The sequence below is a fragment of the Phyllobates terribilis genome, unplaced genomic scaffold (assembly GCF_046119375.1).
Source record: "Phyllobates terribilis strain yellow unplaced genomic scaffold, ASM4611937v1 Scaffold_8__6_contigs__length_399053987, whole genome shotgun sequence".
In the NCBI taxonomy this organism is placed as follows: Eukaryota; Metazoa; Chordata; class Amphibia; order Anura; family Dendrobatidae; genus Phyllobates; species Phyllobates terribilis.
In genome coordinates this window covers 166,273,337-166,287,438 of record NW_027362768.1, presented here as the reverse complement: position 1 = coordinate 166,287,438, position 14,102 = coordinate 166,273,337, and the positions used below count along the sequence as shown (strand labels likewise).

Below are 14,102 nucleotides of genomic sequence, written 5' to 3'. Positions count from 1 at the left end.
CACACAGCCTCCCACCAGCACTGAGCCTCCAACTACCACACAGCCTCCCACCAGCAATGAGCCTCCAACTATCACACAGCCTCCCGCCAGCACTGAGCCTCCAACTACCACACAGCCTCCCACCAGCACTGAGCCTCCAACTACCACACAGCCTCCCACCAGCACTGAGCCTCCAACTACCACACAGCCTCCCACCAGCACTGAGCCTCCAACTACCACACAGCCTCCCACCAGCACTGAGCCTCCAACTACCACACAGCCTCCCACCAGCAATGAGCCTCCAACTATCACACAGCCTCCCACCACAACTGAGCCTCCAACTACCACACAGCCTCCCACCACAACTGAGCCTCCAACTACCACACAGCCTCCCACCAGCACTGAGCCTCCAACTACCACACAGCCTCCCACCAGCACTGAGCCTCCAACTACCACACAGCCTCCCACCAGCACTGAGCCTCCAACTACCACACAGCCTCCCACCAGCACTGAGCCTCCAACTACCACACAGCCTCCCACCAGCACTGTGCCTCCAACTACCACAAGGCCTCCCACCAGCACTGAGCCTCCAACTACCACACAGCTTCCCACCGGTACTGAGCCTCCAACTACCACACAGCCTCCCACCAGCACTGAGCCTCCAACTACCACACAGCCTCCCACCAGTACTGAATCACCACACAGCCTCCCACCAGCACTGAGCCTCCAACTACCACACAGCCTCCCACCAGCACTGAGCCTCCAACTACCACACAGCCTCCCACCAGCACTGAGCCTCCAGCTACCACACATCCTCCCACCAGCAGTGAGCCTCCAACTACCACACGGCCTCCCACCACAACTGAGCCTCCAACTACCACATGGCCTCCCACCAGCACTGAGCCTCCAACTACCACACAGCCTCCCACCACAACTGAGCCTCCAACTACCACATAGCCTCCCACCAGCACTGAGCCTCCAACTACCACACAGTCTCCCACCAGCACTGAGCCTCCAACTACCACACAGCCTCCCACCAGCACTGAGCCTCCAACTACCACACAGTCCCCCACCACCACTGAACCTCCAACTACCACACAGCCTCCCACCACAACTAAGCCTCCAACTACCACACAGCCTCGCACCAGCACTGAGCCTCCAACTACCACACAGCATCCCACCACAACTAAGCCTCCAACTACCCCACAGCATCCAACCAGTACTGAGCCTCCAACTACCATACAGCCTCCCACCAGCACTGAGCCTCCAACTACCACACAGCATCCAACCAGTACAGAGTCTCCATCTACCACACAACCTTCCACAAGCACTGAGCCTTCAATTAACACACAGCCTCTGACCAACACTGAGCCTACAAAAACCCAACTACCACACAGTCTCCAACTAGTACTGAGCCTCCAACTACCACAAAGCCTCCCACCAGCACTGAGCCTCCAACTACCACACAGCCTCCTACCAGTACTGAGCCTCCAACTACCATCAGCCTTCCACCAGTACTGAATCACCACACAGCCTTCCACAAGCACTGAGCCTCCAATTAACACACAGCCTCCGAACAGCACTGAGGCTACAAAAACCCAACTTCCACACAGCCTCCCACTAGTACTGAGCCTCCAACTACCACACAGCCTCCAACCAGCACTAAACCTGGAATTACCATAAAACCACCCACCAGCACTGAGCCTCCAACTACCAAACAGCCTCCATCCGACAAACACTAAACCTGCAATTACCAAACAGCCTCCCACCAGCATTGAATCTCCAACTACAACACAACCTCCCAAATTTTCTAGAGGATTTGATGGAAGTTACGATATTTTACTTGCCATTTGTGCAGTTGCTCTGGAGGGCTCCGTCCCCCACAAGTTCTTACCACCCAACAGTAAAGTGGATAGGACCTACCAGGATGGGGCCCAAACTACTTCAGGAGGGTCCCCTATAGAAACGGCATGGTCTGCTTTAATCTCTTGGCGATCTATTAAATATTCAGTTCTTTCATTTTAGTTCAGGTTTACTTTTATATTTATTTTTACAAGATAAGAATAAATAATAGAATCGAAAACAGAATAATTCAGCACTGCAGAAATAACAACAGAGCCGCACAATGTAGATATCACCACACAGAGCTAAAATAATACTGATAATCGTGCTATACAATGTCTATATTAATGACAACCCCTTCAGCCGGGCGACTAATGTTATCAATTCATCTGTTCAGATTGTAACGTGGTGTGGGACGGTAGCCATAGGCGAGGCACTTGTCTTCAGAGCCCCAGCACGTTACATAAAAGTGTGGGTCCTGGCTGGGTGTGTGGACTTGTGCTGTGAAGGCATTACGCCCATGCAGGTTGCATGTAACTAATCTTGCTGGTTTACCAGCACCGGATGTTTCATAGTTCAATGAGGGAGACCACCTTTCCAAAATAACTTGGTAAGGGTTATATACAAGGGATAGCAGGTGCAAAGTGTTATGCATGTTTCCTTTACAGTATAAAGTATTTTCCACACAGTATCCTTGCTCTGTAGTTTACTCCAGGGCTAGTAAGGCACACTGTTTCTCCCTACTTTGCCACAACACAGCTTTACTGCTGCAGTCCTGATCAGCTCCTTATTTTTTCTTCGGTTCAACGTTCTTTTTCTTCCACTACTGGCACCCTGGAACCCTTGCTCTCTGGACCCCCACTAGTTCCATGTACTCAGTCCTGTTTAGGCCCATTACCTTCTGTGTTACAAGCTCTAGGGTTTGCAACTCGGTGTCCTCTCCAAGGACCCTTCTCCAGAAGGCCACTCTGCCTCGTCAGCCACTTTTCTTTAGAATCACACTATTCCTAGCCTTAGTCTCCTCTCACTATGGATCACCCTTTTGGCAGTACTGCTCACTTCGCACTCTAAACTCAAACTCCTTAACTCACAAAAAGCAGTCACTTGCCCTAAAACTAAATCCACTTACTATGGGCTAGTCCTAAACAGTAACTCTATCCTAACTTATGCTATCATGACTACCTATGCTACAGTCAACTATCTGCATCCCTATACTATCTGTGTTATTCACTGTGCCTTACACTACACATTACTTATCTTACATTACTACACACTATATATTATACATTATGCATAACCATATCACAATACATTACAACACAATTCACATGACACAAAATATACAAAAACACAAGACACTATTCACATTACATCACAGCTAGTGATGAGCGAGCATACTCGCAAGTACTCGGTACTCGCCGGAACATCTCAGTACTGGAGATGCTCGGAGCTCGTCGAGTACTTGCGAGATGCTTGGGTGGATGCTCGGGTCCCCTCCCTGCATGTTTGGCGCTCTTTAGATCGCCAATCAACATGCAGGGATTGCCTGCCACTCACTGTAATGCTGCAGCCATGTTGGTTATGGCATTACAGTGATTGGCTGGCCACACAGCGTCATCAGGTCTATATCAGACCTGGCGCCGCTTTGCTCGTCAGTCTACTCCGCAATCAGGCAGTGTAGGGAGAGGTTCTGCTGAGCTAGGGAAAGATTTGGTTGTGTATTAGGTAGTGTTGGGAGAAAGCAAGTACATTACACATATCCATCTCAACAAACAGTCCTTCTGAGGACTAATCCATCTGCAGAGATATCAGGCAGGCAGGGTATATAGGCAGGCAGTGTATATAGCAGACTGCAGTGCATATAGCACAAGAGGCTCCATTCCAGTTCTGCCTTCTGCTGCTGTTAGACATTTCTAGACAAAGGCCCAGGTCTCAGGGGCCCGGAATAATTTTTTTTGGATCTTAATCCTCATTATTTGCTTAAAAAGCAATCCGTAGACAGTTTTTCTGCGCCATTTGCTTGTTGGCACTGCAGTATACAGCCTGGTCTTTTCCATATTACAGCGCGAAAAATCCAGCTATTTAAAACTGTGGTTTGTCCGTCACACAGATCACATATAGTTGCGCTGAAAATTCTGCCATTTCTGGCCTCCATTCTAATTTTTTTTAGTGTGTCAGAAAAGTTTTTGACACCGGTTTGCTGTTCAAAATAGTTACCTACAGGCCAGGTATTTAAAACTGCAGTTTCTTCATCACACGGATTACATATAACTTCGCTTCAAATTCAGCCATTTGTAGTGAGCGTGGAAGATATTGTCCTCCATTTAAAATGGGCAAGGCGCATGGCAAGGGACGTGATGGGGCATGCAGAGGCCGAGGCCATGGGCAAGCTGAAATTGTGCCACAACAAACACCCACATCTTCTCGCCCGACCTTCCTGTCCCAATTCCTAGGGGACCGCAGCACACCACTATTGAACCCAGAGCAGTGTCAAAAGGTTGTTGATTGGATAGCGGATAATGCTTCCAGTCACCAGGGTCCAGGAACAATGTCTGCGGGTGGCACCATTGCTTCTTCCGCTGTTGTGCATGCAAGCCAATCCCCTGTCCATGGCACATGTGAAGATGCCTCCTGCCCTGCACCTGTCATTGCACACTCTCAAGTTGCAGCATCAGGAAGCATGTCCTTGTTCCAGCGCAGTGTTCAGTTGTCCATACCCCAGTCCTTGGAACGCAAGTGCAAATACGCAGCCAATGCCCACAGGCCACACTACTAAATTCCCACATTTCCCGACTGCTTGCGCTCGAAATGTTGCCTTTTAGGCTTGTGGAGACGGAAGTGTAGCACCCTGAGGATTCGGCTGCTACAGGGGTATTGCACCTCAACCCAGAGGTGTGGTATTCCACTCCCGGGTAAGGATGGAGTGTGGAGCTGAGCTCAGAAGGCTGCATGCACTACACACATCCCATTTCCGAGGAGCAGACCAACGGTACTCCCACTTAGAAATGTGCAGGTACGATCGAGTCTGTTCCTGGCTGGAGTGGGAGGGGGGTGGTACATCCCAGTAGTGTAGGGGCAGATAGGGGGAGCAGCCTGGGTAAGGTTAGGAGCTCATTGGGTGCTGGTCACCTGAGCTCACACATAGAGGGAGTATTTAAGGTGGGCACCATCTAAGATCAGGGTCAGTCAGTCAGCCAGTGAGCCACAGTCAGTCTGTCAGCTACAGTCAGTCTGTCAGAGTGTAACTGGAGGAGCAGAGCAGAGGAGCAGAGAAGCCCCAGGCCCAGAGAGAGAGAGAGGAGAAAGAAAGAAAGACCCAGAGGGGGAGACAGAAGGAACTCTGAGAACCCAAGTACAACCCCAGGGTGAAGAGTTGGCAACAGGGTACCGGATCCCAAACTGGTGGGGGTTAAAGCATACCTCAGCCAGAGACCGGAGGCCGTGGGCAGGATCTGCCACGGTCACCCACCACATCCACCCTGAAGGCAAACCACGTGTAGGGTCAGGGAACCCAAGGCCAAGGGTCTCCCAACAGAAGGCCCGAGGGAGCTGGACCTAGGTGGATCCCTGGTGGGGACGGCCAGAAGAAAGGACAAGAAGGAGGGCTCAGGGACACGCTCCGGACTTGCTTGGGGGTTGGCTGAATCCAGGACCTGGTGGACGCAGCACGGCTCGGGTGGTCACTCAAGGCCGGAGTGACCGGAACATCTGCAGTAAGTAAACACCCTGAACTGCACAACCCGACTCTGTCTTTAATTATCATCTACGCTGCACCACCACAACCCCCATCCTCTGCACCTGACCCCCTGAGGCCATACCCCTCCCGTTGGGGGTTATACTATCTAAAGCTGCACCAACACCATCAGCCTCAGCGGACCCTGCTGCAGCGGCGGCCGTAGTGACCGCAATCCAACGGGTGGCGTAGTCGACATAACGAACTTTGTAACATCTGTAGGACTGCCACATACTCTGAGCTTGACACCCTGGGCACGGACCGGGTCACAGCCACTCGGAGACTACAACCCCCATCTGATCCGGCTCCGGGTATTCCCCTAAAGAATATGGCCCAGGGGGCGCGTCAACTTTGGCGTAGTCGGCAGGATGACGTGCCCACAACAACCGGGTACTGCGTGCCTGAAGAAAAGAACAAGTTTACCTCAAAAAGAAGTCTCCCGCCGGTTCCGGAGGGTCCCCGCCATCGGACTCCATCACAGGTCGATTCCCGCCGGTTGTCCGCCATTAACAGCTTTTTCCCGCCATCTGCAGAGTTTCCCGCCATTGGGAGACGATTCCCGCCATTTCCAAAGGTTTCCCGCCTTGGAAGAGCGGACGCCATTATGGGCGTGCCAGAGGGTGGCAAGAGGCCACCTCCCATCGTGGGCCAGGACCGAAAATGGCGCCAAAAGTGGAAACCGCCCCCACCAACAGAGACTGTGATGCTAGAGGTGTCTGTCAGCGTGAAAGAACTGCCCCTGGAGCTGACAATCACCAAGTGGCCCCGGGACCGCCCTCGAAGTGGGAGGACTGAGAACAAGAGAGCAAAGATGGGTGTCGCCTGGAGCAGTCTGGAGAGAGCGCACCCGGAGACAAGAAGCCTGGAGCAGAGTCCAGAAAGAGCCTACCCGGAGATGGAAGGAGAGCCAGGCAGCACCGACCCAGTGGTCAGGAGCCTGATGCGGGCCGCCACTCCAGGCAGCACCGACCCAGTGGTCAGGAGCCTGTTGCCGGTCGCCACTCCAGAAGGCCTGCTGGAGACAACGGGAGGAGAGCAGAGCAGCACCGACCCGTTGGTCAGGAGCCTGCTAGAAGCAACGACCCCACTAGGCTTAGTGGAGGTCTTGGCACAGCTCCCCCGAGATCGGGAGTGTGCACAGACTGCGCTGGAGGGCCTCGCACGGAGGATGGCCCGGGTGCAGCGAGAGACGTTAGCAGAATGGAGCCGTGAGATGGCCCAGCAGACAAGAACCCGTCAGCGGAGCACGCCACCCGAGACGAGGAGACAGACCGCCTCCGAGGATGGCGCAGGAGGACTGAAGGCAGGAGACGGCGCCGAGAAGGGAGCCGAACGAAAGGAGGCAGGTAAAGGGGACGTCTCCACCCCAAACCGGGAAACCGCGTACCTGCCCCAGCTCCCCGTCGCAGAGCCCGAAGTACCCCCTGCCGTGCCCGTCGCTGCAACGTCACCGCCGCAGACTAGGCCTCAAACGGGAGCCGCGACCCCTGTGACGTCACACGCCTCGACCCCGAGCGTGACCAAGCAGGAAGTACCATCAGCCTGGTCGCAAGGCCTAGTACCCACGGGCGCCGCAATACCAACAGCGCCCCCTACCTCCGCGGAGCCACCGGCCTGGTCGCAGGGCCAAGTAACACAGGGCGCCGCCGTTCTTACGGTGCCCTTCACTTTCCAGGTGCCCCAGGCCTGGCCGCAAGGCCTGGGCAACCCGGGCGCCGCCACCACCGCGCCCATAAAACCAAGAGTGCCGCATCTGGGAGAAGACCTGTTTGCCCAGCATACGTGCCCGGACGGGTCTGAACCAGAACCTGGAACCAATCACAAAGAAAGAGCAGGAGGACGTCGTCGTTGAGTACAGCAGAGTAGAAGCTGTATATAGTTGCCCGTCGGGGCACAGTGAACCGTTGCTGCTAATATAGTCCCCGTTGGGACCAGAGAACTAAACTGTTAACCCGTGTGTCCCCATTCCCACTGACCGAGGACTGAGAGCGGTCATTCCTCCCTAATACCTGGCCGAGGACTGAGAGCGGCCACCTTCCCCTTTTGTATATAGTTGCGCTTCGTAAAGCGCCCCCTACCGGTTTTATAGGAAAACCATTTTTCTAGAGAAACTGTTGCACTTTTCCCGGGCACACCTTGCACAGTGACCGGAGGAGCTAGAAACGAGAGAAGTCTACAAGAATGTTTTATATGAAAAAGTTTTATTGATATATATCTATATATAATGTTTTATATGATGTTTTATATGTTTATGCAAAAATTGTATGTTTTGGTGTTTTTATATCTCTTACAGCCCGAGGACGTGCTGTGATTTACCAGGGGTGAATGTAGCACCCTGAGGATTCGGCTGCTACAGGGGTATTGCACCTCAACCCAGAGGTGTGGTATTCCACTCCCGGGTAAGGATGGAGTGTGGAGCTGAGCTCAGAAAGCTGCATGCACTACACACATCCCATTTCCGAGGAGCAGACCAACGGTACTCCCACTTAGAAATGTGCAGGTACGATCGAGTCTGTTCCTGGCTGGAGTGGGAGGGGGGTGGTACATCCCAGTAGTGTAGGGGCAGATAGGGGGAGCAGCCTGGGTAAGGTTAGGAGCTCATTGGGTGCTGGTCACCTGAGCTCACACATAGAGGGAGTATTTAAGGTGGGCACCATCTAAGATCAGGGTCAGTCAGTCAGCCAGTGAGCCACAGTCAGTCTGTCAGCTACAGTCAGTCTGTCAGAGTGTAACTGGAGGAGCAGAGCAGAGGAGCAGAGAAGCCCCAGGCCCAGAGAGAGAGAGAGGAGAAAGAAAGAAAGACCCAGAGGGGGAGACAGAAGGAACTCTGAGAACCCAAGTACAACCCCAGGGTGAAGAGTTGGCAACAGGGTACCGGATCCCAAACTGGTGGGGGCTAAAGCATACCTCAGCCAGAGACCGGAGGCCGTGGGCAGGATCTGCCACGGTCACCCACCACATCCACCCTGAAGGCAAACCACGTGTAGGGTCAGGGAACCCAAGGCCAAGGGTCTCCCAACAGAAGGCCCGAGGGAGCTGGACCTAGGTGGATCCCTGGTGGGGACGGCCAGAAGAAAGGACAAGAAGGAGGGCTCAGGGACACGCTCCGGACTTGCTTGGGGGTTGGCTGAATCCAGGACCTGGTGGACGCAGCACGGCTCGGGTGGTCACTCAAGGCCGGAGTGACCGGAACATCTGCAGTAAGTAAACACCCTGAACTGCACAACCCGACTCTGTCTTTAATTATCATCTACGCTGCACCACCACAACCCCCATCCTCTGCACCTGACCCCCTGAGGCCATACCCCTCCCGTTGGGGGTTATACTATCTAAAGCTGCACCAACACCATCAGCCTCAGCGGACCCTGCTGCAGCGGCGGCCGTAGTGACCGCAATCCAACGGGTGGCGTAGTCGACATAACGAACTTTGTAACATCTGTAGGACTGCCACATACTCTGAGCTTGACACCCTGGGCACGGACCGGGTCACAGCCACTCGGAGACTACAACCCCCATCTGATCCGGCTCCGGGTATTCCCCTAAAGAATATGGCCCAGGGGGCGCGTCAGAAGCATTCCGCAACCTGATGGCGGCAGCCGTCCCTCGGAACTCAGTTCCCAGCTGCCACTATTTCTCCCGGTGTGCCGTCCCCGCATTACACAAGCACGTGTCCCAAAACATTAGCCGTGCCCTCAACAACGCATTTACCGGGAAAGTCCACCTAACCACGGACACGTGGACAAGTGCTTGAGGGCAGGGACAGTACATCTCGCTGATGGCACACTGGGTTAACATAGTGGAAGCCGGGACCAAGTCGGACCTTGGGACAGAATATGTCCTCCCGACTAGTGTTGAGCCACCCCCGTAGTGTTCGGGTTCGGTTCGGTTCGTCGAACACCGGGATGTTCGAGGAACTGTTCGTCGAACTGTTCGTCGAACACCTTAGAACACCGTCGAACACCGTTAAAACCAATGGCAGGCAAACAAAAACACATAGAAACACATAGAAAACACCTGCAAAGGTGTCCAAAAGCTGACAAACTGCTCAGAAGACACTCTCTTTAAAAAAGCCGGCCGGCAAATTCAGCAGCGGCATACACCGGTACCCGACAATTTAGACAAGAAGGAATAGAGCATCACACATAGATTAGATAGATAGAAACATGTCAGTCACACATATAAGAAGCACAGTGACAGTGTTGGTTACTGCACTTGTCATTTAGTGTAAAGGATTTATTAAAAAAAATATTAGTGTTTTCATGCACCGTCTCTATAAAAAAGCCGGCCGGCAATTCAGCATCTGTACCCGACAATTTAGAACAGAAAGATAGAGCATCACACATAGATTAGATAGATAGAAACATGTCAGTCACATATATAATAAGTACAGTGACAGTGTTGCTTTCTGTACTTGTCATTTAGTGTAAAGGATTTATTTAAAAAAATAATAGTGTTTTCATGCACTGTCTCTTTAAAAAAGCCGGCCGGCAATTCAGCAGCGGTACCCGACAATTTAGAACAGAAAGATAGAGCATCACACATAGATTAGATAGATAGAAACATGTCAGTCACATTTATAAGTACAGTGACAGTGTTACTGTACTTGTCAATTAGTGTTAAAATAAAGGATTTATTAAAATAAAAATTGGCGTGGGATCCCCCATAATTTTAGGCTCTAGCGGAGGTTAAGCAGACGGCCTTCCCTATATTGTTGTGTCCGGCCAGGTACAAATAGTCAGCTGGTGGTTGGGGGCAGCCCGTTCCTGCCTGCTGTACCTGGCTGGACACAAATATAGTGCGAAGCCCCACTTCAATTTTTTTTAATTATTTCATGAAATTCATGAAATAATTAAGAAAAAAAGGCCTTCCCTTTATTGTTGTGTCCGGCCAGGTACAAATAGGCAGCTGGTGGTTGGGGGCAGCCCGTTCCTGCCTGCTGTACCTGGCTGGACACAAATATAGTGCGAAGCCCCACTTCAATTTTTTTAAATTATTTCAGGAAATTCATGAAATAATTAAAAAAAAATTGACGTGGGGCTTCGCACTATATTTGTGTCCAGTCAGGTGCAGCAGGCAGGAACCTGCTGCCCCCAACCACCAGCTGCCTATTTGTACCTGGCCGGACACAACAATATAGGCAAGCCCTTTTTTTCTTAATTATTTCATGAAATAATTTAAAGAAAATTGACGTGGGGCTTCGCCCTGTTTTTGTGTCCAGCCAGGTACAACTAGGCAGCTGGGGGCTGGAATCCGCAGCGCAGGGAGTCCCAAGCTTTCTGGGCCACCCCCGCTGCAAATTGCAGTCCGCAGCCACCCCGGAAAATGGCGCGTTCATAGAAGCGCCATCTTCTGGCGCTGTACCCAACTCATCCAGGACCCTGATGCGGTGGCTCACTGGGTAATAAAGGGGTTAGGGCCAGCTTGGCATTATCAGCTGGCCCTAAGCCCGAAATTCATGGGGTCACGCCAATATTAGACATGACCACCATGAATTTCTAGTAAAGTATTTAAAAAAAACACAACACCCAGAAAAAAGTCCTTTAATTGAAATAAACACACAATTCTTTATTGTTCTAAATTAAACCATACTTACCATCACGCCCATTCCAGCTGAAGCCAACGATCTCCTGAAATAAAAGAAAAATAATAAAGCAACATCATCCTTACCTTTCCATGGTTCCCATGACAGCTTCAGCTCTGCTACATCGAGATGACAGGCTGGACCGCAGCAGAACGCTGCCATCCAGCCTGTCATCCCGCAGACACTGAAAAACGCAGGCTTGCTTGCGCTCCACAGTGTCTCTCTGTGAGGGCATCCAGATGAGCCGAGTTAATGTCCAATGAACTCGGCTCACCTCATGCACGTCACTGACAGCGTGGGAAAATTCTCCTGCACTCAGCGCTTCAGCGTGGGAGAATTCTCACACTGAAGCGCTGAGTGCAGGAGAATTCTCCCACGCTGTCAGTGACGTGCAGGAGGTGAGCTGAGTTCATTGGACATGAGCTCACCTTATGCACGTCACTGACAGCATGGGAAAATTCTCCTGCACTCAGCGCTTCAGCGTGGGAGAATTCTCACGCTGAAGCGCTGAGTGCAGGAGAATTCTCCCACGCTGTCAGTGACGTGCAGGAGGTGAGCTGAGTTCATTGGACATGAGCTCACCTTATGCACGTCACTGACAGCGTGGGAGAATTCTCCTGCACTCAGCGCTTCAGCGTGGGAGAATTCTCACGCTGAAGCGCTGAGTGCAGGAGAATTTTCCCACGCTGTCAGTGACGTGCATGAGGTGAGCCGAGTTCATTGGACATGAACTCGGCTCATCTGGATGTCGTCACAGAGAGACGCTGAGCAGCGCAAGCAAGCCTGCGCTTCTCAGTGTCTGCGGGATGACAGGCTGGATGGCAGCGTTCTGCTGTGGTCCAGCCTGTCATCTCGATGTAGCAGAGCTGAAGCTGTCGTGGGAACCATGGAAAGGTAAGGATGAGGTTGCTTTATTATTTTTCTTTTATTGCAGGAGATCGTTGGCTTCAGCTGGAATGGGCGTGACGGTAAGTATGGTTTAATTTAGAACAATAAAGGATTGTGCCTTTATTTCAATTAAAGGACTTTATTCTGGGTGTTTGTGTTTTTTTTAACTTTGACTATGGGTTAGTAATGGGGGTGTCTTATAGACGCCTCTCCATTACTAACCTGGGCTTGATGTCAGCTGGCATTATAAGCTGACATCAACCCCAACCCTATTACCCCCTGCCACCGCACCAGGGCAGCGTGGAAGAGCGAGGCTAAGTGCCAGAATTGGCGCATCCTATGAATGCGCCATTTCTGGGGCGGCTGACGGCTGGTGTTTCTAGCCTGGGAGGGGGGCCAATATTCATGGCTCCCTTCCTGGGCTATTAATATCAGCCCCCAGCTGTCTGCCTAGCCTTTGCTAGCTATTAAATTAGGGGGGACCCCACGTCATTTTTTTTGGGGGGTCCCCCATTTTAATAGCTAGTAAAGGCTATGTATTCAGCTGGGGGCTGATATTAGTAGCCTGGGAAGCTCCGTGGGTATTACCCCCTTCCCAGGCTTCAAACATCTGCCCCAGCCGTCTGCTTAACCTCCGCTAGAGCCTAAAATTAAGGGGAACCCCACGCCAATTTTTTTAATAATAAATCCTTTATTTTAATACTAAATGACAAGTACAGTAACCAACACTATCACTGTACTTCATATATATGTGACTGACATGTTTCTATCTATCTAATCTATGTGTGAAGCTCTACTCTGTCTGTTATAAATTGTCGGGTACCGCTGCTGAATTGCCGGCCGGCTTTTTTAAAGAGACGGTGCATGAAAACACTATTATTTTTTTTGATAAATCCTTTACGTTAAATGACAAGTACAGTAAGCAGCACTTTCACTGTACTTCGTATATATGTGGCTGACATGTTTATATCTATCTAATCTATGTGTGAAGCTCTATTCTTTCGGTTCTAAATTGTCGGGTACCGGTGTATGCCGCTGCTGAATTGCCGGCTTTTCATGTTTCACTGTTGGCACTGTTCCCATCGATTTGGGCAATCACTGTAATGCCACAACCACCATGGCTGTGGCATTACAGTGAGTGGCAGACAATCCCTGCATGATTGGTGCTCTAAATAGCGCCAGACATGCAGGACACGCTTTTGGTGCACGAACAGTTATCGAACATAACCTCGAACAGCCGAATTTTTTGCAAATCGTTCGGGTTCGTCGAACAACTCGAACACCGCCCAAAACAGCTCGAATTTGAGATTGGCGAACAGTTCTAGTCGAACATCGCTCATCTCTACTCCCGACGCCAAGGATTGCGGGCCCTGGGTCAATCAGGGTTGCCTCCACAGTCTACAGCTCCTGCACCTCAACTTCCTCAGCCGCCTCCTCCTCTTCATCCTCCATCTCCGAAATGACCACATCAGTCACAAGCTGGAAGCACTGCAGCACTGCCTCGGCAAAGCGGCACCAGGCTGTACTGAAGCTAATATGCTTAGGTGACAATCCGCACAATGCTGAAAAGTTGTGGACAGCGCTGAAAGAGCAGGCAGATCTGTGGCTCACACCGCTGAACCTACAGCCAGGCATGGTCGTGTGTGTGGCAATGGCCAGAAACTGGTGGCGGCTCTGAGGCTAGGCGAGCTCACACACGTACCATGCCTGGCCCATGTGCTTAACCTCATGGTTCAGCGATTTCTCAAATCCTACTCGGAGCTACCGGATCTGCTTGTCAAAGTACGCCGCCTGTGTGCCCATTTTAGAAAGTCACCTACAGCTTCCGCCGCCCTTGCCGTGTTTCAGCAGCGTTTACAGCTTCCGGCTCACAGACTGGTATGTGATTGTCCCCACCGTTGGCACTCTACACTGCAGATGTTGGGAAGGATTTGTGAGCAGAAGAGGGCAGTTGTTGAGTACCAGCACCAACAAGGCCGTCGGTATTCAGTTCAGACTCCACACATAAGACCTCATGAGTGGACAGGGATGTCAGACATATGTACCATCCTCCAAAACTTTGAGGACTCCGCCAAGATG

General features: G+C 51.6%; 1 protein-coding gene across 1 annotated transcript in view; it reads left to right on the top strand.

Annotated features, from left to right (window-relative positions):
• Window positions 1-14,102, top strand: part of LOC141157714 (uncharacterized) — a 106,056-nt gene that overhangs the window by 10,842 nt on the left and 81,112 nt on the right. The window lies entirely within an intron of this gene.